A 25,978-nucleotide genomic window follows, 5' to 3' on the forward strand; every position below is an offset into this window, starting at 1 on the left:
CAGAGCGCCCCCACCTGGAAGCCGAGTGAACAGCTGGCGGGGAGGCGAGCCTCCTCGAGGGAAGAAGAGGCAGCCCAGCCTCGTTTGGCTCAAGCCCTACTTGGCTGGAGCCGAGTGCGCCTCCAGGACGGCAGAGCTCCAGCTCTGCTCAGAGGCCCGATCTGGCAGAGTTGCTGGCGCGAGGCTGCTCTGCCCTGGGCGAGCCTTGCCCAGACTTGCCTCGCTGCTAGGCTTCCTGCCCTGGAAGGAGCAGGCTGCGCGAGGCTGGGAGACGCCACTGGCGCCTTCCTGGCCTCAGCTCCGCTCCTGCCGTGCCTTTGCACCTAGGCCCCAGGCGTCCTTGGGGAGGGCTTAGGGGCCGGTGGCTTGCACACTGCCAAGGGCTCCAGCAGGAAGAACTCTGTTCGAGGGAAGGGAAGGGCCAGTGCAGGGCTCCTCCAGCGGTTGCTTGGCCGCCCAGGCTCAGCGCCGCACGGAGTGCACCAGGCTCCCAGGGCCCCTGGCTGGGTTCTGCAGCCCCGCACACCCGGGGGCTGACTCCCTGGGCGCCCAGCAGCTGCCTCACACACGTAGCTTCCCTAGCGCTCTCCTCCCCAGCAGAGACGTGTGCAGCTGGTTGGGGCCTGCCCCTGCGTGCCTGGGCTCCCGCCCACAGCCCCAGCTCAGGGCAAGCAGCCCCTGAGCCAAGACCTGCAGGAGGCGCAGAGCGCCCCCACCTGGAAGCCGAGTGAACAGCTAGCGGGGAGGCGAGCCTCCTCGAGGGAAGAAGAGGCAGCCCAGCCTCGTTTGGCTCAAGCCCTACTTGGCTGGAGCCGAGTGCGCCTCCAGGACGGCACAGCTCCAGCTCTGCTCAGAGGCCCGTTCTGGCAGAGTTGCTGGCGCGAGGCTGCTCTGCCCTGGGCGAGCCTTGCCCAGACTTGCCTCGCTGCTAGGCTTCCTGCCCAGGAAGGAGCAGGCTGCGCGAGGCTGGGAGACGCCACTGGCGCCTTCCTGGCCTCAGCTCCGCTCCTTCCTTGCCTTTGCACCTAGGCCCCAGGCGTCCTTGGGGAGGGCTTAGGGGCCGGTGGCTTGCACACTGCCAAGGGCTCCAGCAGGAAGAGCTCTGTGCGAGGGAAGGGAAGGGCCAGTGCAGGGCTCCTCCAGCGGTTGCTTGGCCGCCCAGGCTCAGCGCCGCACGGAGTGCACCAGGCTCCCAGGGCCCCTGGCTGGGGTCTGCAGCCCCGCACACCCGGAGGCTGACTCCCTGGGCGCCCAGCAGCTGCCTCACACACGTAGCTTCCCTAGCGCTCTCCTCCCCAGCAGAGACGTGTGCAGCTGGTTGGGGCCTGCCCCTGCGTGCCTGGGCTCCCGCCCACAGCCCCAGCTCAGGGCAAGCAGCCCCTGAGCCAAGACCTGCAGGAGGCGCAGAGCGCCCCCACCTGGAAGCCGAGTGAACAGCTGGCGGGGAGGCGAGCCTCCTCGAGGGAAGAAGAGGCAGCCCAGCCTCGTTTGGCTCAAGCCCTACTTGGCTGGAGCCGAGTGCGCCTCCAGGACTTCACAGCTCCAGCTCTGCTCAGAGGCCCGTTCTGGCAGAGTTGCTGGCGCGAGGCTGCTCTGCCCTGGGCGAGCCTTGCCCAGACTTGCCTCGCTGCTAGGCTTCCTGCCCAGGAAGGAGCAGGCTGCGCGAGGCTGGGAGACGCCACTGGCGCCTTCCTGGCCTCAGCTCCGCTCCTGCCTTGCCTTTGCACCTAGGCCCCAAGCGTCCTTGGGGAGGGCTTAGGGGCCGGTGGCTTGCACACTGCCAAGGGCTCCAGCAGGAAGAGCTCTGTGCGAGGGAAGGGAAGGGCCAGTGCAGGGCTCCTCCAACGGTTTGCTTGGCCGCCCAGGCTCAGCGCCTAACAGAGTGCACCAGGCTCCCAGGGCCACTGGCTGGGGTCTGCAGCCCCGCACACCCGGAGGCTGACTCCCTGGGCGCCCAGCAGCTGCCTCACACACGTAGCTTCCCTAGCGCTCTCCTCCCCAGCAGAGACGTGTGCAGCTGGTTGGGGCCTGCCCCTGCGTGCCTGGGCTCCCGCCCACAGCCACAGCTCAGGGCAAGCAGCCCCTGAGCCAAGACCTGCAGGAGGCGCAGAGCGCCCCCACCTGGAAGCCGAGTGAACAGCTGGCGGGGAGGCGAGCCTCCTCGAGGGAAGAAGAGGCAGCCCAGCCTCGTTTGGCTCAAGCCCTACTTGGCTGGAGCCGAGTGCGCCTCCAGGACGGCAGAGCTCCAGCTCTGCTCAGAGGCCCGATCTGGCAGAGTTGCTGGCGCGAGGCTGCTCTGCCCTGGGCGAGCCTTGCCCAGACTTGCCTCGCTGCTAGGCTTCCTGCCCAGGAAGGAGCAGGCTGCGCGAGGCTGGGAGACGCCACTGGCGCCTTCCTGGCCTCAGCTCCGCTCCTGCCTTGCCTTTGCACCTAGGCCCCAGGCATCCTTGGGGAGGGCTTAGGGGCCGGTGGCTTGCACACTGCCAAGGGCTCCAGCAGGAAGAGCTCTGTGCGAGGGAAGGGAAGGGCCAGTGCAGGGCTACTCCAGCGGTTGCTTGGCCGCCCAGATTCAGCGCCGCACGGAGTGCACCAGGCTCCCAGGGCCCCTGGCTGGGGTCTGCAGCCCCGCACACCCGGAGGCTGACTCCCTGGGCGCCCAGCAGCTGCCTCACACACGTAGCTTCCCTAGCGCTCTCCTCCCCAGCAGAGACGTGTGCAGCTGGTTGGGGCCTGCCCCTGCGTGCCTGGGCTCCCGCCCACAGCCCCAGCTCAGGGCAAGCAGCCCCTGAGCCAAGACCTGCAGAAGGCGCAGAGCGCCCCCACCTGGAAGCCGAGTGAACAGCTGGCGGGGAGGCGAGCCTCCTCGAGGGAAGAAGAGGCAGCCCAGCCTCGTTTGGCTCAAGCCCTACTTGGCTGGAGCCGAGTGCGCCTCCAGGACAGCAGAGCTCCAGCTATGCTCAGAGGCCCGATCTGGCAGAGTTGCTGGCGCGAGGCTGCTCTCCCCTGGGCGAGCCTTGCCCAGACTTGCCTCGCTGCTAGGCTTCCTGCCCAGGAAGGAGCAGGCTGCGCGAGCCTGGGAGATGCCACTGGCGCCTTCCTGGCCTCAGCTCCGCTCCTGCCTTGCCTTTGCACCTAGGCCCCAGGCGTCCTTGGGGAGGGCTTAGGGGCCGGTGGCTTGCACACTGCCAAGGGCTCCAGCAGGAAGAGCTCTGTGCGAGGGAAGGGAAGGGCCAGTGCAGGGCTCCTCCAGCGGTTGCTTGGCCGCCCTGGCTCAGCGCCGGGCGGAGTGCACCAGGCTCCCAGGGCCCCTGGCTGGGGTCTGCAGCCCCGCACACCCGGAGGCTGACTCCCTGGGCGCCCAGCAGCTGCCTCACACACGTAGCTTCCCTAGCGCTCTCCTCCACAGCAGAGACGTGTGCAGCTGGTTGGGGCCTGCCCCTGCGTGCCTGGGCTCCCGCCCACAGCCCCAGCTCAGGGTAAGAAGCCCCTGAGCCAAGACCTGCAGGAGGCGCAGAGCGCCCCCACCTGGAAACCGAGTGAACAGCTGGCGGGGAGGCGAGCCTCCTCGAGGGAAGAAGAGGCAGCCCAGCCTCGTTTGGCTCAAGCCCTACTTGGCTGGACCCGAGTGCGCCTCCAGGACGGCAGAGCTCCAGCTCTGCTGAGAGGCCCGTTCTGGCAGAGTTGCTGGCGCGAGGCTGCTCTGCCCTGGGCGAGCCTTGCCCAGACTTGCCTCGCTGCTAGGCTTCCTGCCCAGGAAGGAGCAGGCTGCGCGAGGCTGGGAGACGCCACTGGCGCCTTCCTGGCCTCAGCTCCGCTCCTGCCTTGCCTTTGCACCTAGGCCCCAGGCCTCCTTGGGGAGGGCTTAGGGGCCAATGGCTTGCACACTGCCAAGGGCTCCAGCAGGAAGAGCTCTGTGCGAGGGATGGGAAGGGCCAGTGCAGGGCTCCTCCAGCGGTTGCTTGGCAGCCCAGGCTCAGCGCCGCACGGAGTGCACCAGGCTCCCAGGGCCCCTGGCTGGGTTCTGCAGCCCCGCACACACGGAGGCTGACTCCCTGGGCGCCCAGCTGCTGCCTCACACACGTAGCTTCCCTAGCGCTCTCCTCCCCAGCAGAGACGTGTGCAGCTGGTTGGGGCCTGCCCCTGCGTGCCTGGGCTCCCGCCCACAGCCCCAGCTCAGGGCAAGCAGCCCCTGAGCCAAGACCTGCAGGAGGCGCAGAGCGCCCCCACCTGGAAGCCGAGTGAACAGCTGGAGAGGAGGCGAGCCTCCTCGAGGGAAGAAGAGGCAGCCCAGCCTCGTTTGGCTCAAGCCCTACTTGGCTGGAGCCGAGTGCGCCTCCAGGTCGGCACAGCTCCAGCTCTGCTCAGAGGCCCGATCTGGCAGAGTTGCTGGCGCGAGGCTGCTCTGCCTTGGGCGAGCCTTGCCCAGACTTGCCTCGCTGCTAGGCTTCCTGCCCAGGAAGGAGCACGCTGCGCGAGGCTGTGAGTCGCCACTGGCGCCTTCCTGGCCTCAGCTCCGCTCCTGCCTTGCCTTTGCACCTAGGCCCCAGGCGTCCTTGGGGAGGGCTTAGGGGCCGGTGGCTTGCACACTGCCAAGGGCTCCAGCAGGAAGAGCTCTGTGCGAGGGAAGGGAAGGGCCAGTGCAGGGCTCCTCCAGCGGTTGCTTGGCCGCCCAGACTCAGCGCCACACGGAGTGCACCAGGCTCCCAGGGCCCCTGGCTGGGGTCTGCAGCCCCGCACACCCGGAGGCTGACTCCCTGGGCGCCCAGCAGCTGCCTCACACACGTAGCTTCCCTAGCGCTCTCGTCTCCAGCAGAGACGTGTGCAGCTGGTTGGGGCCTGCACCTGCGTGCCTGGGCTCCCGCCCACAGCCCCAGCTCAGGGCAAGCAGCCCCTGAGCCAAGACCTGCAGGAGGCGCAGAGCGCCCCCACCTGGAAGCCGAGTGAACAGCTGGCGGGGAGGCGAGCCTCCTCGAGGAAAGAAGAGGCAGCCCAGCCTCGTTTGGCTCAAGCCCTACTTGGCTGGAGCCGAGTGCGCCTCCAGGACGGCAGAGCTCCAGCTCTGCTCAGAGGCCCGATCTGGCAGAGTTGCTGGCGCGAGGCTGCTCTGCCCTGGGCGAGCCTTGCCCAGACTTTCCTCGCTGCTAGGCTTCCTGCCCAGGAAGGAGCAGGCTGCGCGAGGCTGGGAGACGCCACTGGCGCCTTCCTGGCCTCAGCTCCGCTCCTGCCTTGCCTTTGCACCTAGGCCCCAGGCGTCCTTGGGGAGGGCTTAGGGGCCGGTGGCTTGCACACTGCCAAGGGCTCCAGCAGGAAGAGCTCTGTGCGAGGGAAGGGAAGGGCCAGTGCAGGGCTCCTCCAGCGGTTTGCTTGGCCGCCCAGGCTCAGCGCCTAACAGAGTGCACCAGGATCCCAGGGCCACTGGCTGGGGTCTGCAGCCCCGCACACCCGGAGGCTGACTCCCTGGGCGCCCAGCAGCTGCCTCACACACGTAGCTTCCCTAGCGCTCTCCTCCCCAGCAGAGACGTGTGCAGCTGGTTGGGGCCTGCCCCTGCGTGCCTGGGCTCCCGCCCACAGCCCCAGCTCAGGGCAAGCAGCCCCTGAGCCAAGACCTGCAGGAGGCGCAGAGCGCCCCCACCTGGAAGCCGAGTGAACAGCTGGCGGGGAGGCGAGCCTCCTCGAGGGAAGAAGAGGCAGCCCAGCCTCGTTTGGCTCAAGCCCTACTTGGCTGGAGCCGAGTGCGCCTCCAGGACGGCAGAGCTCCGGCTCTGCTGAGAGGCCCGTTCTGGCAGAGTTGCTGGCGCGAGGCTGCTCTGCCCTGGGCGAGCCTTGCCCAGACTTGCCTCGCTGCTAGGCTTCCTGCCCAGGAAGGAGCAGGCTGCGCGAGGCTGGGAGACGCCACTGGCGCCTTCCTGGCCTCAGCTCCGCTCCTGCCTTGTCTTTGCACCTAGGCCCCAGGCCTCCTTGGGGAGGGCTTAGGGGCCAATGGCTTGCACACTGCCAAGGGCTCCAGCAGGAAGAGCTCTGTGCGAGGGATGGGAAGGGCCAGTGCAGGGCTCCTCCAGCGGTTGCTTGGCAGCCCAGGCTCAGCGCCGCACGGAGTGCACCAGGCTCCCAGGGCCCCTGGCTGGGGTCTGCAGCCCCGCACACACGGAGGCTGACTCCCTGGGCGCCCAGCAGCTGCCTCACACACGTAGCTTCCCTAGCGCTCTCCTCCCCAGCAGAGACATGTGCAGCTGGTTGGGGCCTGCCTCTGCGTGCCTGGGCTCCCGCCCACAGCCCCAGCTCAGGGCAAGCAGCCCCTGAGCCAAGATCTGCAGGAGGCGCAGAGCGCCCCCACCTGGAAGCCGAGTGAACAGCTGGCGGGGAGGCGAGCCTCCTCGAGGGAAGAAGAGGCAGCCCAGCCTCGTTTGGCTTAAGCCCTACTTGGCTGGAGCCGAGTGCGCCTCCAGGACGGCAGAGCTCCAGCTCTGCTCAGAGGCCCGATCTGGCAGAGTTGCTGGCGCGAGGCTGCTCTGCCCTGGGCGAGCGTTGCCCAGACTTGCCTCGCTGCTAGGCTTCCTGCCCAGGAAGGAGCAGGCTGCGCGAGGCTGGGAGACGCCACTGGCGCCTTCCTGGCCTCAGCTCCGCTCCTGCCTTGCCTTTGCACCTAGGCCCCAGGCGTCCTTGGGGAGGGCTTAGGGGCCGGTGGCTTGCACACTGCCAAGGGCTCCAGCAGGAAGAGCTCTGTGCGAGAGAAGGGAAGGGCCAGTGCAGGGCTCCTCCAGCGGTTGCTTTGCAGCCCAGGCTCAGCGCCGCACGGAGTGCACCAGTCTCCCAGGGCCCCTGGCTGGGGTCTGCAGCCCCGCACACCCGGAGGCTGACTCCCTGGGCGCCCAGCTGCTGCCTCACACACGTAGCTTCCCTAGCGCTCTCCTCCCCAGCAGAGACGTGTGCAGCTGGTTGGGGCCTGCCCCTGCGTGCCTGGGCTCCCGCCCACAGCCCCAGCTCAGGGCAAGCAGCCCCTGAGCCAAGACCTGCAGGAGGCGCAGAGCGCCCCCACCTGGAAGCCGAGTGAACAGCTGGAGAGGAGGCGAGCCTCCTCGAGGGAAGAAGAGGCAGCCCAGCCTCGTTTGGCTCAAGCCCTACTTGGCTGGAGCCGAGTGCGCCTCCAGGTCGGCACAGCTCCAGCTCTGCTCAGAGGCCCGATCTGGCAGAGTTGCTGGCGCGAGGCTGCTCTGCCTTGGGCGAGCCTTGCCCAGACTTGCCTCGCTGCTAGGCTTCCTGCCCAGGAAGGAGCACGCTGCGCGAGGCTGTGAGTCGCCACTGGCGCCTTCCTGGCCTCAGCTCCGCTCCTGCCTTGCCTTTGCACCTAGGCCCCAGGCGTCCTTGGGGAGGGTTTAGGGGCCGGTGGCTTGCACACTGCCAAGGGCTCCAGCAGGAAGAGCTCTGTGCGAGGGAAGGGAAGGGCCAGTGCAGGGCTCCTCCAGCGGTTGCTTGGCCGCCCAGACTCAGCGCCACACGGAGTGCACCAGGCTCCCAGGGCCCCTGGCTGGGGTCTGCAGCCCCGCACACCCGGAGGCTGACTCCCTGGGCGCCCAGCAGCTGCCTCACACACGTAGCTTCCCTAGCGCTCTCGTCTCCAGCAGAGACGTGTGCAGCTGGTTGGGGCCTGCCCCTGCGTGCCTGGGCTCCCGCCCACAGCCCCAGCTCAGGGCAAGCAGCCCCTGAGCCAAGACCTGCAGGAGGCGCAGAGCGCCCCCACCTGGAAGCCGAGTGAACAGCTGGCGGGGAGGCGAGCCTCCTCGAGGAAAGAAGAGGCAGCCCAGCCTCGTTTGGCTCAAGCCCTACTTGGCTGGAGCCGAGTGCGCCTCCAGGACGGCAGAGCTCCAGCTCTGCTCAGAGGCCCGATCTGGCAGAGTTGCTGGCGCGAGGCTGCTCTGCCCTGGGCGAGCCTTGCCCAGACTTGCCTCGCTGCTAGGCTTCCTGCCCAGGAAGGAGCAGGCTGCGCGAGGCTGGGAGACGCCACTGGCGCCTTCCTGGCCTCAGCTCCGCTCCTGCCTTGCCTTTGCACCTAGGCCCCAGGCGTCCTTGGGGAGGGCTTAGGGGCCGGTGGCTTGCACACTGCCAAGGGCTCCAGCAGGAAGAGCTCTGTGCGAGGGAAGGGAAGGGCTAGTGCAGGGCTCCTCCAGCGGTTGCTTGGCCGCCCAGGCTCAGCGCCGCACGGAGTGCACCAGGCTCCCAGGGCCCCTGGCTGGGGTCTGCAGCCCCGCACACCCGGAGGCTGACTCCCTGGGCGCCCAGCTGCTGCCTCACACACGTAGCTTCCCTAGCGCTCTCGTCCCCAGCAGAGACGTGTGCAGCTGGTTGGGGCCTGCCCCTGCGTGCCTGGGCTCCTGACCACAGCCCCAGCTCAGGGCAAGCAGCCCCTGAGCCAAGACCTGCAGGAGGCGCAGAGCGCCCCCACCTGGAAGCCGAGTGAACAGCTGGAGGGGAGGCGAGCCTCCTCGAGGGAAGAAGAGGAAGCCCAGCCTCGTTTGGCTCAAGCCCTACTTGGCTGGACCCGAGTGCGCCTCCAGGACGGCACAGCTCCAGCTCTGCTCAGAGGCCCGATCTGGCAGAGATGCTGGCGCGAGGCTGCTCTGCCTTGGGCGAGCCTTGCCCAGACTTGCCTCGCTGCTAGGCTTCCTGCCCAGGAAGGAGCACGCTGCGCGAGGCTGTGAGTCGCCACTGGCGCCTTCCTGGCCTCAGTTCCGCTCCTGCCTTGCCTTAGCACCTAGGCCCCAGGCGTCCTTGGGGAGGGCTTAGGGGCCGGTGGCTTGCACACTGCCAAGGGCTCCAGCAGGAAGAGCTCTGTGCGAGGGAAGGGAAGGGCCAGTGCAGGGCTCCTCCAGCGGTTGCTTGGCCGCCCAGACACAGCGCCGCACGGAGTGCACCAGGCTCCCAGGGCCCCTGGCTGTGGTCTGCAGCCCCGCACACCCGGAGGCTGACTCCCTGGGCGCCCAGCAGCTGCCTCACACACGTAGCTTCCCTAGCGCTCTCGTCTCCAGCAGAGACGTGTGCAGCTGGTTGGGGCCTGCCCCTGCGTGCCTGGGCTCCCGCCCACAGCCCCAGCTCAGGGCAAGCAGCCCCTGAGCCAAGACCTGCAGGAGGCGCAGAGCGCCCCCACCTGGAAGCCGAGTGAACAGCTGGCGGGGAGGCGAGCCTCCTCGAGGGAAGAAGAGGCAGCCCAGCCTCGTTTGGCTCAAGCCCTACTTGGCTGGAGCCGAGTGCGCCTCCAGGACGGCAGAGCTCCAGCTCTGCTCAGAGGCCCGATCTGGCAGAGTTGCTGGCGCGAGGCTGCTCTGCCCTGGGCGAGCCTTGCCCAGACTTGCCTCGCTGCTAGGCTTCCTGCCCAGGAAGGAGCAGGCTGCGCGAGGCTGGGAGACGCCACTGGCGCCTTCCTGGCCTCAGCTCCGCTCCTGCCTTGCCTTTGCACCTAGGCCCCAGGCGTCCTTGGGGAGGGCTTAGGGGCCGGTGGCTTGCACACTGCCAAGGGCTCCAGCAGGAAGAACTCTGTTCGAGGGAAGGGAAGGGCCAGTGCAGGGCTCCTCCAGCGGTTGCTTAGCCGCCCAGGCTCAGCGCCGCACGGAGTGCACCAGGCTCCCAGGGCCCCTGGCTGGGGTCTGCAGCCCCGCACACCCGGAGGCTGACTCCCTGGGCGCCCAGCAGCTGTCTCACACACGTAGCTTCCCTAACGCTCTCCTCCCCAGCAGAGACGTGTGCAGCTGGTTGGGGCCTGCCCCTGCGTGCCTGGGCTCCCGCCCACAGCCCCAGCTCAGGGCAAGCAGCCCCTGAGCCAAGACCTGCAGGAGGCGCAGAGCGCCCCCACCTGGAAGCCGAGTGAACAGCTGGCGGGGAGGCGAGCCTGCTCGAGGGAAGAAGAGGCAGCCCAGCCTCGTTTGGCTCAAGCCCTACTTGGCTGGAGCCGAGTGCGCCTCCAGGACGGCAGAGCTCCAGCTCTGCTCAGAGGCCCGATCTGGCAGAGTTGCTGGCGCGAGGCTGCTCTGCCCTGGGCGAGCCTTGCCCAGACTTGCCTCGCTGCTAGGCTTCCTGCCCAGGAAGGAGCAGGCTGCGCGAGGCTGGGAGACGCCACTGGCGCCTTCCTGGCCTCAGCTCCGCTCCTGCCTTGCCTTTGCACCTAGGCCCCAGGCGTCCTTGGGGAGGGCTTAGGGGCCGGTGGCTTGCACACTGCCAAGGGCTCCAGCAGGAAGAGCTCTGTGCGAGGGAAGGGAAGGGCCAGTGCAGGGCTCCTCCAGCGGTTGCTTGGCCGCCCAGACTCAGCGCCGCACGAAGTGCACCAGGCTCCCAGGGCCCCTGGCTGGGGTCTGCAGCCCCGCACACCCGGAGGCTGACTCCCTGGGCGCCCAGCAGCTGCCTCACACACGTAGCTTCCCTAGCGCTCTCGTCCCCAGCAGAGACGTGTGCAGCTGGTTGGGGCCTGCCCCTGCGTGCCTGGGCTCCCACCCACAGCCCCAGCTCAGGGCAAGCAGCCCCTGAGCCAAGACCTGCAGGAGGCGCAGAGCGCCCCCACCTGGAAGCCGAGTGAACAGCTGGCGGGGAGGCGAGCCTCCTCGAGGGAAGAAGAGGCAGCCCAGCCTCCTTTGGCTCAAGCCCTACTTGGCTGGAGCCGAGTGCGCCTCCAGGACGGCAGAGCTCCAGCTCTGCTGAGAGGCCCGTTCTGGCAGAGTTGCTTGCGCGAGGCTGCTCTGCCCTGGGCGAGCCTTGCCCAGACTTGCCTCGCTGCTAGGCTTCCTGCCCAGGAAGGAGCAGGCTGCGCGAGGCTGGGAGACGCCACTGGCGCCTTCCTGGCCTCAGCTCCGCTCCTGCCTTGCCTTTGCACCTAGGCCCCAGGCGTCCTTGGGGAGGGCTTAGGGGCCGGTGGCTTGCACACTGCCAAGGGCTCCAGCAGGAAGAGCTCTGTGCGAGGGAAGGGAAGGGCCAGTGCAGGGCTCCTCCAGCGGTTGCTTGGCAGCCCAGGCTCAGCGCCGCACGGAGTGCACCAGGCTCCCAGGGCCCCTGGCTGGGGTCTGCAGCCCCGCACACATGGAGGCTGACTCCCTGGGCGCCCAGCTGCTGCCTCACACACGTAGCTTCCCTAGCGCTCTCCTCCCCAGCAGAGACGTGTGCAGCTGGTTGGGGCCTGCCCCTGCGTGCCTGGGCTCCCGCCCACAGCCCCAGCTCAGGGCAAGCAGCCCCTGAGCCAAGACCTGCAGGAGGCGCAGAGCGCCCCCACCTGGAAGCCGAGTGAACAGCTGGAGGGGAGGCGAGCCTCCTCGAGGGAAGAAGAGGCAGCCCAGCCTCGTTTGGCTCAAGCCCTACTTGGCTGGAGCCGAGTGCGCCTCCAGGACGGCACAGCTCCAGCTCTGCTCAGAGGCCCGATCTGGCAGAGTTGCTGGCGCGAGGCTGCTCTGCCTTGGGCGAGCCTTGCCCAGACTTGCCTCGCTGCTAGGCTTCCTGCCCAGGAAGGAGCACGCTGCGCGAAGCTGTGAGTCGCCACTGGCGCCTTCCTGGCCTCAGCTCCGCTCCTGCCTTGCCTTTGCACCTAGGCCCCAGGCGTCCTTGGGGAGGGCTTAGGGGCCGGTGGCTTGCACACTGCCAAGGGCTCCAGCAGGAAGAGCTCTGTGCGAGGGAAGGGAAGGGCCAGTGCAGGGCTCCTCCAGCGGTTACTTGGCCGCCCAGACTCAGCGCCACACGGAGTGCACCAGGCTCCCAGGGCCCCTGGCTGGGGTCTGCAGCCCCGCACACCCGGAGGCTGAATCCCTGGGCGCCCAGCAGCTGCCTCACACACGTAGCTTCCCTAGCGCTCTCGTCTCCAGCAGAGACGTGTGCAGCTGGTTGGGGCCTGCCCCTGTGTGCCTGGGCTCCCGCCCACAGCCCCAGCTCAGGGCAAGCAGCCCCTGAGCCAAGACCTGCAGGAGGCGCAGAGCGCCCCCACCTGGAAGCCGAGTGAACAGCTGGCGGGGAGGCGAGCCTCCTCGAGGGAAGAAGAGGCAGCCCAGCCTCGTTTGGCTCAAGCCCTACTTGGCTGGAGCCGAGTGCGCCTCCAGGACGGCAGAGCTCCAGCTCTGCTCAGAGGCCCGATCTGGCAGAGTTGCTGGCGCGAGGCTGCTCTGCCCTGGGCGAGCCTTGCCCAGACTTGCCTCGCTGCTAGGCTTCCTGCCCAGGAAGGAGCAGGCTGCGCGAGGCTGGGAGACGCCACTGGCGCCTTCCTGGCCTCAGCTCCGCTCCTGCCTTGCCTTTGCACCTAGGCCCCAGGCGTCCTTGGGGAGGGCTTAGGGGCCGGTGGCTTGCACACTGCCAAGGGCTCCAGCAGGAAGAGCTCTGCGCGAGGGAAGGGAAGGGCCAGTGCAGGGCTCCTCCAGCGGTTGCTTGGCCGCCCAGGCTCAGCACCGCACGGAGTGCACCAGGCTCCCAGGGCCCCTGGCTGGGGTCTGCAGCCCCGCACACCCGGAGGCTGACTCCCTGGGCGCCCAGCTGCTGCCTCACACACGTAGCTTCCCTAGCGCTCTCCTCCCCAGCAGAGACGTGTGCAGCTGGTTGGGGCCTGCCCCTGCGTGCCTGGGCTCCCGCCCACAGCCCCAGCTCAGGGCAAGCAGCCCCTGAGCCAAGACCTGCAGGAGGCGCAGAGCGCCCCCACCTGGAAGCCGAGTGAACAGCTGGAGGGGAGGCGAGCCTCCTCGAGGGAAGAAGAGGCAGCCCAGCCTCGTTTGGCTCAAGCCCTACTTGGGTGGAGCCGAGTGCGCCTCCAGGACGGCACAGCTCCAGCTCTGCTCAGAGGCCCGATCTGGCAGAGTTGCTGGCGCGAGGCTGCTCTGCCTTGGGCGAGCCTTGCCCAGACTTGCCTCGCTGCTAGGCTTCCTGCCCAGGAAGGAGCACGCTGCGCGAGGCTGTGAGTCGCCACTGGCGCCTTCCTGGCCTCAGCTCCGCTCCTGCCTTGCCTTTGCACCTAGGCCCCAGGCGTCCTTGGGGAGGGCTTAGGGGCCGGTGGCTTGCACACTGCCAAGGGCTCCAGCAGGAAGAGCTCTGTGCGAGGGAAGGGAAGGGCCAGTGCAGGGCTCCTCCAGCGGTTGCTTGGCCGCCCAGACTCAGCGCCGCACGGAGTGCACCAGGCTCCCAGGGCCCCTGGCTGGGGTCTGCAGCCCCGCACACCCGGAGGCTGACTCCCTGGGCGCCCAGCAGCTGCCTCACACACGTAGCTTCCCTAGCGCTCTCGTCTCCAGCAGAGACGTGTGCAGCTGGTTGGGGCCTGCCCCTGCGTGCCTGGGCTCCCGCCCACAGCCCCAGCTCAGGGCAAGCAGCCCCTGAGCCAAGACCTGCAGGAGGCGCAGAGCGCCCCCACCTGGAAGCCGAGTGAACAGCTGGCGGGGAGGCGAGCCTCCTCGAGGGAAGAAGAGGCAGCCCAGCCTCGTTTGGCTCAAGCCCTACTTGGCTGGAGCCGAGTGCGCCTCCAGGACGGCAGAGCTCCAGCTCTGCTCAGAGGCCCGATCTGGCAGAGTTGCTGGCGCGAGGCTGCTCTGCCCTGGGCGAGCCTTGCCCAGACTTGCCTCGCTGCTAGGCTTCCTGCCCAGGAAGGAGCAGGCTGCGCGAGGCTGGGAGACGCCACTGGCGCCTTCCTGGCCTCAGCTCCGCTCCTGCCTTGCCTTTGCACCTAGGCCCCAGGCGTCCTTGGGGAGGGCTTAGGGGCCGGTGGTTTGCACACTGCCAAGGGCTCCAGCAGGAAGAGCTCTGTGCGAGGGAAGGGAAGGGCCAGTGCAGGGCTCCTCCAGCGGTTGCTTGGCCGCCCAGATTCAGCGCCGCACGGTGTGCACCAGGCTCCCAGGTCCCCTGGCTGGGGTCTGCAGCCCCGCACACCCGGAGGCTGACTCCCTGGGCGCCCAGCAGCTGCCTCACACACGTAGCTTCCCTAGCGCTCTCCTCCCCAGCAGAGACGTGTGCAGCTGGTTGGGGCCTGCCCCTGCGTGCCTGGGCTCCCGCGCACAGCCCCAGCTCAGGGCAAGCAGCCCCTGAGCCAAGACCTGAAGAAGGCGCAGAGCGCCCCCACCTGGAAGCCGAGTGAACAGCTGGCGGGGAGGCGAGCCTCCTCGAGGGAAGAAGAGGCAGCCCAGCCTCGTTTGGCTCAAGCCCTACTTGGCTGGAGCCGAGTGCGCCTCCAGGACGGCAGAGCTCCAGCTCTGCTGAGAGGCCCGTTCTGGCAGAGTTGCTGGCGCGAGGCTGCTCTGCCCTGGGCGAGCCTTGCCCAGACTTGCCTCGCTGCTAGGCTTCCTGCCCAGGAAGGAGCAGGCTGCGCGAGGCTGGGAGACGCCACTGGCGCCTTCCTGGCCTCAGCTCTGCTCCTGCCTTGCCTTTGCACCTAGGCCCCAGGCGTCCTTGGGGAGGGCTTAGGGGCCGGTGGCTTGCACACTGCCAAGGGCTCCAGCAGGAAGAGCTCTGTGCGAGGGAAGGGAAGGGCCAGTGCAGGGCTCCTCCAGCGGTTGCTTGGCCGCCCAGGCTCAGCGCCGCACGGAGTGCACCAGGCTCCCAGGGCCCCTGGCTGGGGTCTGCAGCCCCGCACACCCGGAGGCTGACTCCCTGGGCGCCCAGCTGCTGCCTCACACACGTAGCTTCCCTAGCGCTCTCGTCCCCAGCAGAGACGTGTGCAGCTGGTTGGGGCCTGCCCCTGCGTGCCTGGGCTCCTGCCCACAGCCCCAGCTCAGGGCAAGCAGCCCCTGAGCCAAGACCTGCAGGAGGCGCAGAGCGCCCCCACCTGGAAGCCGAGGGAACAGCTGGAGGGGAGGCGAGCCTCCTCGAGGGAAGAAGAGGAAGCCCAGCCTCGTTTGGCTCAAGCCCTACTTGGCTGGAGCCGAGTGCGCCTCCAGGACGGCACAGCTCCAGCTCTGCTCAGAGGCCCGATCTGGCAGAGTTGCTGGCGCGAGGCTGCTCTGCCTTGGGCGAGCCTTGCCCAGACTTGCATCGCTGCTAGGCTTCCTGCCCAGGAAGGAGCACGCTGCGCGAGGCTGTGAGTCGCCACTGGCGCCTTCCTGGCCTCAGTTCCGCTCCTGCCTTGCCTTAGCACCTAGGCCCCAGGCGTCCTTGGGGAGGGCTTAGGGGCCGGTGGCTTGCACACTGCCAAGGGCTCCAGCAGGAAGAGCTCTGTGCGAGGGAAGGGAAGGGCCAGTGCAGGGCTCCTCCAGCGGTTGCTTGGCCGCCCAGACACAGCGCCGCACGGAGTGCACCAGGCTCCCAGGGCCCCTGGCTGGGGTCTGCAGCCCCGCACACCCGGAGGCTGACTCCCTGGGCGCCCAGCAGCTGCCTCACACACGTAGCTTCCCTAGCGCTCTCGTCTCCAGCAGAGACGTGTGCAGCTGGTTGGGGCCTGCCCCTGCGTGCCTGGGCTCCCGCCCACAGCCCCAGCTCAGGGCAAGCAGCCCCTGAGCCAAGACCTGCAGGAGGCGCAGAGCGCCCCCACCTGGAAGCCGAGTGAACAGCTGGCGGGGAGGCGAGCCTCCTCGAGGGAAGAAGAGGCAGCCCAGCCTCGTTTGGCTCAAGCCCTACTTGGCTGGAGCCGAGTGCGCCTCCAGGACGGCAGAGCTCCAGCTCTGCTCAGAGGCCCGATCTGGCAGAGTTGCTGGCGCGAGGCTGCTCTGCCCTGGGCGAGCCTTGCCCAGACTTGCCTCGCTGCTAGGCTTCCTGCCCAGGAAGGAGCAGGCTGCGCGAGGCTGGGAGACGCCACTGGCGCCTTCCTGGCCTCAGCTCCGCTCCTGCCTTGCCTTTGCACCTAGGCCCCAGGCGTCCTTGGGGAGGGCTTAGGGGCCGGTGGCTTGCACACTGCCAAGGGCTCCAGCAGGAAGAACTCTGTTCGAGGGAAGGGAAGGGCCAGTGCAGGGCTCCTCCAGCGGTTGCTTGGCCGCCCAGGCTCAGCGCCGCACGGAGTGCACCGGGCTCCCGGGGCCCCTGGCTGGGGTCTGCAGCCCCGCACACCCGGAGGCTGACTCCCTGGGCGCCCAGCAGCTGTCTCACACACGTAGCTTCCCTAGCGCTCTCCTCCCCAGCAGAGACGTGTGCAGCTGGTTGGGGCCTGCCCCTGCGTGCCTGGGCTCCCGCCCACAGCCCCAGCTCAGGGCAAGCAGCCCCTGAGCCAAGACCTGCAGGAGGCGCAGAGCGCCCCCACCTGGAAGCCGAGTGAACAGCTGGCGGGGAGGCGAGCCTGCTCGAGGGAAGAAGAGGCAGCCCAGCCTCGTTTGGCTCAAGCCCTACTTGGCTGGAGCCGAGTGCGCCTCCAGGACGGCAGAGCTCCAGCTCTGCTCAGAGGCCCGATCTGGCAGAGTTGCTGGCGCGAGGCTGCTCTGCCCTGGGCGAGCCTTGCCCAGACTTGCCTCGCTGCTAGGCTTCCTGCCCAGGAAGGAGCAGGCTGCGCGAGGCTGGGAGACGCCACTGGCGCCTTCCTGGCCTCAGCTCCGCTCCTGCCTTGCCTTTGCACCTAGGGCCCAGGCGTCCTTGGGGAGGGCTTAGGGGCCGGTGGCTTGCACACTGCCAAGGGCTCCAGCAGGAAGAGCTCTGTGCGAGGGAAGGGAAGGGCCAGTGCAGGGCTCCTCCAGCGGTTGCTTGGCCGCCCAGACTCAGCTCGGCACGAAGTGCACCAGGCTCCCAGGGCCCCTGGCTGGGGTCTGCAGCCCCGCACACCCGGAGGCTGACTCCCTGGGCGCCCAGCAGCTGCCTCACACACGTAGCTTCCCTAGCGCTCTCGTCCCCAGCAGAGACGTGTGCAGCTGGTTGGGGCCTGCCCCTGCGTGCCTGGGCTCCCACCCACAGCCCCAGCTCAGGGCAAGCAGCCCCTGAGCCAAGACCTGCAGGAGGCGCAGAGCGCCCCCACCTGGAAGCCGAGTGAACAGCTGGGGGGGAGGCGAGCCTCCTCGAGGGAAGAAGAGGCAGCCCAGCCTCGTTTGGCTCAAGCCCTACTTGGCTGGAGCCGAGTGCGCCTCCAGGACGGCAGAGCTCCAGCTCTGCTGAGAGGCCCGTTCTGGCAGAGTTGCTTGCGCGAGGCTGCTCTGCACTGGGCGAGCCTTGCCCAGACTTGCCTCGCTGCTAGGCTTCCTGCCCAGGAAGGAGCAGGCTGCGCGAGGCTGGGAGACACCACTGGCGCCTTCCTGGCCTCAGCTCCGCTCCTTCCTTGCCTTTGCACCTAGGCCCCAGGCGTCCTTGGGGAGGGCTTAGGGGCCGGTGGCTTGCACACTGCCAAGGGCTCCAGCAGGAAGAGCTCTGTGCGAGGGAAGGGAAGGGCCAGTGCAGGGCTCCTCCAGCGGTTGCTTGGCAGCCCAGGCTCAGCGCCGCACGGAGTGCACCAGGCTCCCAGGGCCCCTGGCTGGGGTCTGCAGCCCCGCACACACGGAGGCTGACTCCCTGGGCGGCCAGCTGCTGCCTCACACACGTAGCTTCCCTAGCGCTCTCCTCCCCAGCAGAGACGTGTGCAGCTGGTTGGGGCCTGCCCCTGCGTGCCTGGGCTCCCGCCCACAGCCCCAGCTCAGGGCAAGCAGCCCCTGAGCCAAGACCTGCAGGAGGCGCAGAGCGCCCCCACCTGGAAGCCGAGTGAACAGCTGGCGGGGAGGCGAGCCTCCTCGAGGGAAGAAGAGGCAGCCCAGCCTCGTTTGGCTCAAGCCCTACTTGGCTGGAGCCGAGTGGGCCTCCAGGACGGCAGAGCTCCAGCTCTGCTCAGAGGCCCGATCTGGCAGAGTTGCTGGCGCGAGGCTGCTCTGCCCTGGGCGAGCCTTGCCCAGACTTGCCTCGCTGCTAGGCTTCCTGCCCAGGAAGCAGCAGGCTGCGCGAAGCTGGGAGACGCCACTGGCGCCTTCCTGGCCTCAGCACCGCTCCTGCCTTGCCTTTGCACCTAGGCCCCAGGCGTCCTTGGGGAGGGCTTAGGGGCCGGTGGCTTGCATACTGCCAAGGGCTCCAGCAGGAAGAGCTCTATGCGAGGGAAGGGAAGGGCTAGTGCAGGGCTCCTCCAGCGGTTGCTTGGCCGCCCAGACTCAGCTCGGCACGGAGTGCACCAGGCTCCCAGGGCCCCTGGCTGAGGTCTGCAGCCCCGCACACCCGGAGGCTGACTCCCTGGGCGCCCAGCAGCTGCCTCACACACGTAGCTTCCCTAGCGCTCTCCTCCCCAGCAGAGACGTGTGCAGCTGGTTGCGGCCTGCCCCTGCGTGCCTGGGTTCCTGTGCACAGCCCCAGCTCAGGGCAAGCAGCCCCTGAGCCAAGACCTGCAGGAGGCGCAGAGCGCCAACACCTGGAAGCCGAGTGAACAGCTGGCGGGGAGGCGAGCCTCCTCGAGGGAAGAAGAGGCAGCCCAGCCTCGTTTGGCTCAAGCCCTACTTGGCTGGAGCCGAGTGGGCCTCCAGGACGGCAGAGCTCCAGCTCTGCTCAGAGGCCCGATCTGGCAGAGTTGCTGGCGCGAGGCTGCTCTGCCCTGGGCGAGCCTTGCCCAGAATTGCCTCGCTGCTAGGCTTCCTGCCCAGGAAGGAGCAGGCTGCGCGAGGCTGGGAGACGCCACTGGCGCCTTCCTGGCCTCAGCTCCGCTCCTGCCTTGCCTTTGCACCTAGGCCCCAGGCGTCCTTGTGGAGGGCTTAGGGGCCGGTGGCTTGCACACTGCCAAGGGCTCCAGCAGGAAGAGCTCTGTGCGAGGGAAGGGAAGGGCTAGTGCAGGGCTCCTCCAGCGGTTGCTTGGCCGCCCAGACTCAGCGCCGCACGGAGTGCACCAGGCTCCCAGGGCCCCTGGCTGGGGTCTGCAGCCCCGCACACCCGGAGGCTGACTCCCTGGGCGCCCAGCAGCTGCCTCAGACACGTAGCTTCCCTAGCGCTCTCCTACCCAGCAGAGACGTGTGCAGCTGTTTGGGGCCTGCCCCTGCGTGCCTGGGCTCCCGCGCACAGCCCCAGCTCAGGACAAGCAGCCCCTGAGCCAAGACCTGCAGGAGGCGAAGAGCGCCCCCACCTGGAAGCCGAGTGAACAGCTGGCGGGGAGGCGAGCCTCCTCGAGGGAAGAAGAGGCAGCCCAGCCTCGTTTGGCTCAAGCCCTACTTGGCTGGAGCCGAGTGCGCCTCCAGGGCGCAGAGCTCCAGCTCTGCTCAGAGGCCCGATCTGGCAGAGTTGCTGGCGCGAGGCTGCTCTGCCCTGGGCGAGCCTTGCCCAGACTTGCCTCGCTGCTAGGCTTCCTGCCCAGGAAGGAGCAGGCTGCGCGAGGCTGGGAGACGCCACTGGCGCCTTCCTGGCCTCAGCTCCGCTCCTGCCTTGCCTTTGCACCTAGGCCCAAGGCGTCCTTGGGGAGGGCTTAGGGGCCGGTGGCTTGCACACTGCCAAGGGCTCCAGCAGGAAGAGCTCTGTGCGAGGGAAGGGAAGGTCTAGTGCAGGGCTCCTCCAGCGGTTGCTTGGCCGCCCAGACTCAGCGTTGCACGGAGTGCATCAGGCTCCCAGGGCCCCTGGCTGGGGTCTGCAGCCCCGCACACCCGGAGGCTGACTCCCTGGGCGCCCAGCAGCTGCCTCACACACGTAGCTTCCCTAGCGCTCTCCTCCCCAGCAGAGACGTGTGCAGCTGGTTGGGGCCTGCCCCTGCGTGCCTGGGCTCCCGCACACAGCCCCACCTCAGGGCAAGCAGCCCCTGAGCCAAGACCTGCAGGAGGCGCAGAGCGCCCCCACCTGGAAGCCGAGTGAACAGCTGGCGGGGAGGCGAGCCTCCTCGAGGGAAGAAGAGGAAGCCCAGCCTCGTTTGGCTCAAGCCCTATTTGGCTGGAGCCGAGTGCGCCTCCAGGAAGGCAGAGCTCCAGCTCTGCTCAGAGGTCCGATCTGGCAGAGTTGCTGGCGCGAGGCTGCTCTGCCCTGGGCGAGCCTTGCCCAGACTTGCCTCGCTGCTAGGCTTCCTGCCCAGGAAGGACCAGGCTGCGCGAGGCTTGGAGACGCCACTGGCGCCTTCCTGGCCTCAGCTCCGCTCCTGCCTTGTCTTTGCACCTAGGCCCCACGCCTCCTTGTGGAAGGCTTAGGGGCCGGTGGCTTGCACACTGCCAAGGGCTCCAGCAGGAAGAGCTCTGTGCGAGAGAAGGGAAGGGCTATTGCAGGGCTCCTCCAGCGGTTGCTTGGCCGCCCAGACTCAGCGCCGCACGGAGTGCACCAGGCTCCCAGGTCCCCTGGCTGGGGTCTGCAGCCCCGCACACCCGGAGGCTGACTCCCTGAGTGCCCAGCAGCTGCCTCAGACACGTAGCTTCCCTAGCGCTCTCCTCCCCAGCAGAGACGTGTGCAGCTGGTTGGGGCCTGCCCCTGCGTGACTGGGCTCCCGCCCACAGCCCCAGCTCAGGGCAAGCAGCCCCTGAGCCAAGACCTGCAGGAGGCGAAGAGCGCCCCCACCTGGAAGCCGAGTGAACAGCTGGCGGGGAGGCGAGCCTCCTCGAGGGAAGAAGAGGCAGCCCAGCCTCGTTTGGCTCAAGCCCTACTTGGCTGGAGCCGAGTGCCCCTCCAGGACGGCAGAGCTCCAGCTCTACTCAGAGGCCCGATCTGGCAGAGTTGCTGGCGCGAGGCTGCTGTGCCCTGGGCGAGCCTTGCCCAGACTTGCCTCGCTGCTAGGCTTCCTGCCCAGGAAGGAGCAGGCTGCGCGAGGCTGGGAAACGCCACTGGCGCCTTCCTGGCCTCAGCTCCGCTCCTGCCTTGCCTTTGCACCTAGGCCCCAGGCGTCCTTGTGGAGGGCTTAGGGGCCGGTGGCTTGCACACTGCCAAGGGCTCCAGCAGGAAGAGCTCTGTGCAAGGGAAGGGAAGGGCTAGTGCAGGGCTCCTCCAGCGGTTGCTTGGCCGCCCAGACTCAGCTCGGCACGGAGTGCACCAGGCTCCCAGGGCCCCTGGCTGGGGTCTGCAGCCCCGCACACCCGGAGGCTGACTCCCTGGGCGCCCAGCAGCTGCCTCACACACGTAGCTTCCCTAGCGCTCTCCTCCCCAGCAGAGACGTGTGCAGCTGGTTGGGGCCTGCCCCTGCATGCCTGGGCTCCCGCCCACAGCCCCAGCTCAGGGCAAGCAGCCCCTGAGCCAAGACCTGCAGGAGGCGAAGAGCGCCCCCACCTGGAAGCCGAGTGAACAGCTGGCGGGGAGGCGAGCCTCCTCGAGGGAAGAAGAGGAAGCCCAGCCTCGTTTGGCTCAAGCCCTATTTGGCTGGAGCCGAGTGCGCCTCCAGGACGGCAGAGCTCCAGCTCTGCTCAGAGGCCCGATCTGGCAGAGTTGCTGGCGCGAGGCTGCTCTGCCCTGGGCGAGCCTTGCCCAGACTGGCCTCGCTGCTAGGCTTCCTGCCCAGGAAGGAGCAGGCTGCGCGAGGCTGGGAGACGCCACTGGCGCCTTCCTGGCCTCAGCTCCGCTCCTGCCTTGCCTTTGCACCTAGGCCCCAGGCGTCCTTGGGGAGGGCTTAGGGGCCGGTGGCTTGCACACTGCCAAGGGCTCCAGCAGGAAGAGCTCTGTGCGAGGGAAGGGAAGGGCTAGTGCAGGGCTCCTCCAGCGGTTGCTTGGCCGCCCAGACTCAGCTCGGCACTGAGTGCACCAGGCTCCCAGGGCCCCTGGCTGTGTTCTGCAGCCCCGCACACCCGGAGGCTGACTCCCTGGGCGCCCAGCAGCTGCCTCACACACGAAGCTTCCCTAGCGCTCTCCTCCCCAGCAGAGACGTGTGCAGCTGGTTGGGGCCTGCCCCTGCGTGCCTGGGCTCCGGCGCACAGCCCCACCTCAGGGCAAGCAGCCCCTGAGCCAAGACCTGCAGGAGGCGTAGAGCGCCCCCACCTGGAAGCCGAGTGAACAGCTGGCGGGGAGGCGAGCCTCCTCGAGGGAAGAAGAGGCAGCCCAGCCTCGTTTGGCTCAAGCCCTACTTGGCTGGAGCCGAGTGCGCCTCCAGGGCGCAGAGCTCCAGCTCTGCTCAGAGGCCCGATCTGGCAGAGTTGCTGGCGCGAGGCCACTCTGCCCTGGGCGAGCCTTGCCCAGAGTTGCCTCGCTGCTAGGCTTCCTGCCCAGGAAGGAGCAGGCTGCGTGAGGCTGGGAGACGCCCCTGGCGCCTTCCTGGCCTCAGCTCCGCTCCTGCCTTGCCTTTGCACCTAGGCCCCAGGCGTCCTTGAGGAGGGCTTAGGGGCCGGTGGCTTGCACACTGCCTAGGGCTCCAGCAGGAAGAGCTCTGTGCGAGGGAAGGGAAGGGCTAGTGCAGGGCTCCTCTAGCGGTTGCTTGGCCGCCCAGACTCAGCTCGGCACGGAGTGCACCAGGCTCCCAGGGCCCCTGGCTGGGGTCTGCAGCCCCGCACACCCGGAGGCTGACTCCCTGGGCGCCCAGCAGCTGCCTCACACACGTAGCTTCCCTAGCGCTCTCCTCCCCAGCAGAGACGTGTGCAGCTGGTTGGGGCCTGCCCCTGCGTGCCTGGGCTCCCACCCACAGCCCCAGCTCAGGGCAAGCAGCCCCTGAGCCAAGACCTGCAGGAGGCGCAGAGCGCCCCCACCTGGAAGCCGAGTGAACACCTGGCGGGGAGGCGAGCCTCCTCGAGGGAAGAAGAGGCAGCCCAGCCTCGTTTGGCTCAAGCCCTACTTGGCTGGAGCCGAGTGCGCCTCCAGGGCGCAGAGCTCCAGCTCTGCTCAGAGGCCCGATCTGGCAGAGTTGCTGGCGCGAGGCCACTCTGCCCTGGGCGAGCCTTGCCCAGAGTTGCCTCGCTGCTAGGCTTCCTGCCCAGGAAGGAGCAGGCTGCGTGAGGCTGGGAGACGCCACTGGCGCCTTCCTGGCCTCAGCTCCGCTCCTGCCTTGCCTTTGCACCTAGGCCCCAGGCGTCCTTGAGGAGGGCTTAGGGGCCGGTGGCTTGCACACTGCCAAGGTCTCCAGCAGGAAGAGCTCTGTGCGAGGGAAGGGAAGGGCTAGTGCAGGGCTCCTCCAGCGGTTGCTTGGCCGCCCAGACTCAGCTCGGCACGGAGTTCACCAGGCTCCCACGGCCCCTGGCTGGGGTCTGCAGCCCCGCACACCCGGAGGCTGACTCCCTGGGCGCCCAGCAGCTGCCTCACACACGTAGCTTCCCTAGTGCTCTCCTCCCCAGCAGAGACGTGTGCAGCTGGTTGGGGCCTTCCCCTGAGTGCCTGGGCTCCCGCCCACAGCCCCAGCTCAGGGCAAGCAGCCCCTGAGCCAAGACCTGCAGGAGGCGCAGAGCGCCCCCACCTGGAAGCCGAGTGAACAGCTGGCGGGGAGGCGAGCCTCCTCGAGGGAAGAAGAGGCAGCCCAGCCTCGTTTGGCTCAAGCCCTACTTGGCTGGAACCGAGTGCGCCTCCAGAACGGCAGAGCTCCAGCTCTGCTCAGAGGCCCGATCTGGCAGAGTTGCTGGCGCGAGGCTGCTCTGCCCTGGGCGAGCCTTGCCCAGACTTGCCTCGCTGCTAGGCTTCCTGCCCAGGAAGGAGCAGGCTGCGCGAGGCTGGGAGACGCCACTGGTGCCTTCCTAGCCTCAGCTCCGCTCCTGCCTTGCCTTTGTACCTAAGCCCCAGGCGTCCTTGGGGAGGGCTTAGGGGCCGGTGGCTTGCACACTGCCAAGGGCTCCAGCAGGAAGAGCTCTGTGCGAGGGAAGGGAAGGACTAGTGCAGGGCTCCTCCAGCGATTGCTTGGCCGCCCAGACTCAGCGCTGCACGGAGTGCACCAGGCTCCCAGGGCCCCTGGCTGGGGTCTGCAGCCCCGCACACCCGGAGGCTGACTCCCTGGGCGCCCAGCAGCTGCCTCACACACGTAGCTTCCCTAGCGCTCTCCTCCCCAGCAGAGACGTGTGCAGCTGGTTGCGGCCTGCCCCTGCGTGCCTGGGTTCCTGTGCACAGCCCCAGCTCAGGGCAAGCAGCCCCTGAGCCAAGACCTGCAGGAGGCACAGAGCGCCAACACCTGGAAGCCGAGTGAACAGCTGGCGGGGAGGCGAGCCTCCTCGAGGGAAGAAGAGGCAGCCCAGCCTCGTTTGGCTCAAGCCCTACTTGGCTGGAGCCGAGTGGGCCTCCAGGACGGCAGAGCTCCAGCTCTGCTCAGAGGCCCGATCTGGCAGAGTTGCTGGCGCGAGGCTGCTCTGCCCTGGGCGAGCCTTGCCCAGACTTGCCTCGCTGCTAGGCTTCCTGCCCAGGAAGGAGCAGGCTGCGCGAGGCTGGGAGACGCCACTGGCGCCTTCCTGGCCTCAGCTCCGCTCCTGCCTTGCCTTTGCACCTAGGCCCCAGGCGTCCTTGTGGAGGGCTTAGGGGCCGGTGGCTTGCACACTGCCAAGGGCTCCAGCAGGAAGAGCTCTGTGCGAGGGAAGGGAAGGGCTAGTGCAGGGCTCCTCCAGCGGTTGCTTGGCCGCCCAGACTCAGCGCCGCACGGAGTGCACCAGGCTCCCAGGGCCCCTGGCTGGGGTCTGCAGCCCCGCACACCCGGAGGCTGACTCCCTGGGCGCCCAGCAGCTGCCTCACACACGTAGCTTCCCTAGCGCTCTCCTACCCAGCAGAGACGTGTGCAGCTGTTTGGGGCCTGCCCCAGCGTGCCTGGGCTCCCGCGCACAGCCCCAGCTCAGGGCAAGCAGCCCCTGAGCCAAGACCTGCAGGAGGCGAAGAGCGCCCCCACCTGGAAGCCGAGTGAACAGCGGGCGGGGAGGCGAGCCTCCTCGAGGGAAGAAGAGGCAGCCCAGCCTCGTTTGGCTCAAGCCCTACTTGGCTGGAGCCGAGTGCGCCTCCAGGGCGCAGAGCTCCAGCTCTGCTCAGAGGCCCGATCTGGCAGAGTTGCTGGCGCGAGGCTGCTCTGCCCTGGGCGAGCCTTGCCCAGACTTGCCTCGCTGCTAGGCTTCCTGCCCAGGAAGGAGCAGGCTGCGCGAGGCTGGGAGACGCCACTGGCGCCTTCCTGGCCTCAGCTCCGCTCCTGCCTTGCCTTTGCACCTAGGCCCAAGGCGTCCTTGGGGAGGGCTTAGGGGCCGGTGGCTTGCACACTGCCAAGGGCTCCAGCAGGAAGAGCTCTGTGCGAGGGAAGGGAAGGTCTAGTGCAGGGCTCCTCCAGCGGTTGCTTGGCCGCCCAGACTCAGCGTTGCACGGAGTGCATCAGGCTCCCAGGGCCCCTGGCTGGGGTCTGCAGCCCCGCACACCCGGAGGCTGACTCCCTGGGCGCCCAGCAGCTGCCTCACACACGTAGCTTCCCTAGCGCTCTCCTCCCCAGCAGAGACGTGTGCAGCTGGTTGGGGCCTGCCCCTGCGTGCCTGGGCTCCCGCACACAGCCCCACCTCAGGGCAAGCAGCCCCTGAGCCAAGACCTGCAGGAGGCGCAGAGCGCCCCCACCTGGAAGCCGAGTGAACAGCTGGCGGGGAGGCGAGCCTCCTCGAGGGAAGAAGAGGAAGCCCAGCCTCGTTTGGCTCAAGCCCTATTTGGCTGGAGCCGAGTGCGCCTCCAGGAAGGCAGAGCTCCAGCTCTGCTCAGAGGTCCGATATGGCGGAGTTGCTGGCGCGAGGCTGCTCTGCCCTGGGCGAGCCTTGCCCAGACTTGCCTCGCTGCTAGGCTTCCTGCCCAGGAAGGACCAGGCTGCGCGAGGCTTGGAGACGCCACTGGCGCCTTCCTGGCCTCAGCTCCGCTCCTGCCTTGTCTTTGCACCTAGGCCCCACGCCTCCTTGTGGAAGGCTTAGGGGCCGGTGGCTTGCACACTGCCAAGGGCTCCAGCAAGAAGAGCTCTGTGCGAGAGAAGGGAAGGGCTATTGCAGGGCTCCTCCAGCGGTTGCTTGGCCGCCCAGACTCAGCGCCGCACGGAGTGCACCAGGCTCCCAGGTCCCCTGGCTGGGGTCTGCAGCCCCGCACACCCGGAGGCTGACTCCCTGAGCGCCCAGCAGCTGCCTCAGACACGTAGCTTCCCTAGCGCTCTCCTCCCCAGCAGAGACGTGTGCAGCTGGTTGGGGCCTGCCCCTGCGTGCCTGGGCTCCCGCGCACAGCCCCAGCTCAGGGCAAGCAGCCCCTGAGCCAAGACCTGCAGGAGGCGAAGAGC

This window comes from Ovis canadensis, chromosome 24, assembly GCF_042477335.2.
Source record: "Ovis canadensis isolate MfBH-ARS-UI-01 breed Bighorn chromosome 24, ARS-UI_OviCan_v2, whole genome shotgun sequence".
NCBI lineage: Eukaryota > Metazoa > Chordata > Mammalia > Artiodactyla > Bovidae > Ovis > Ovis canadensis.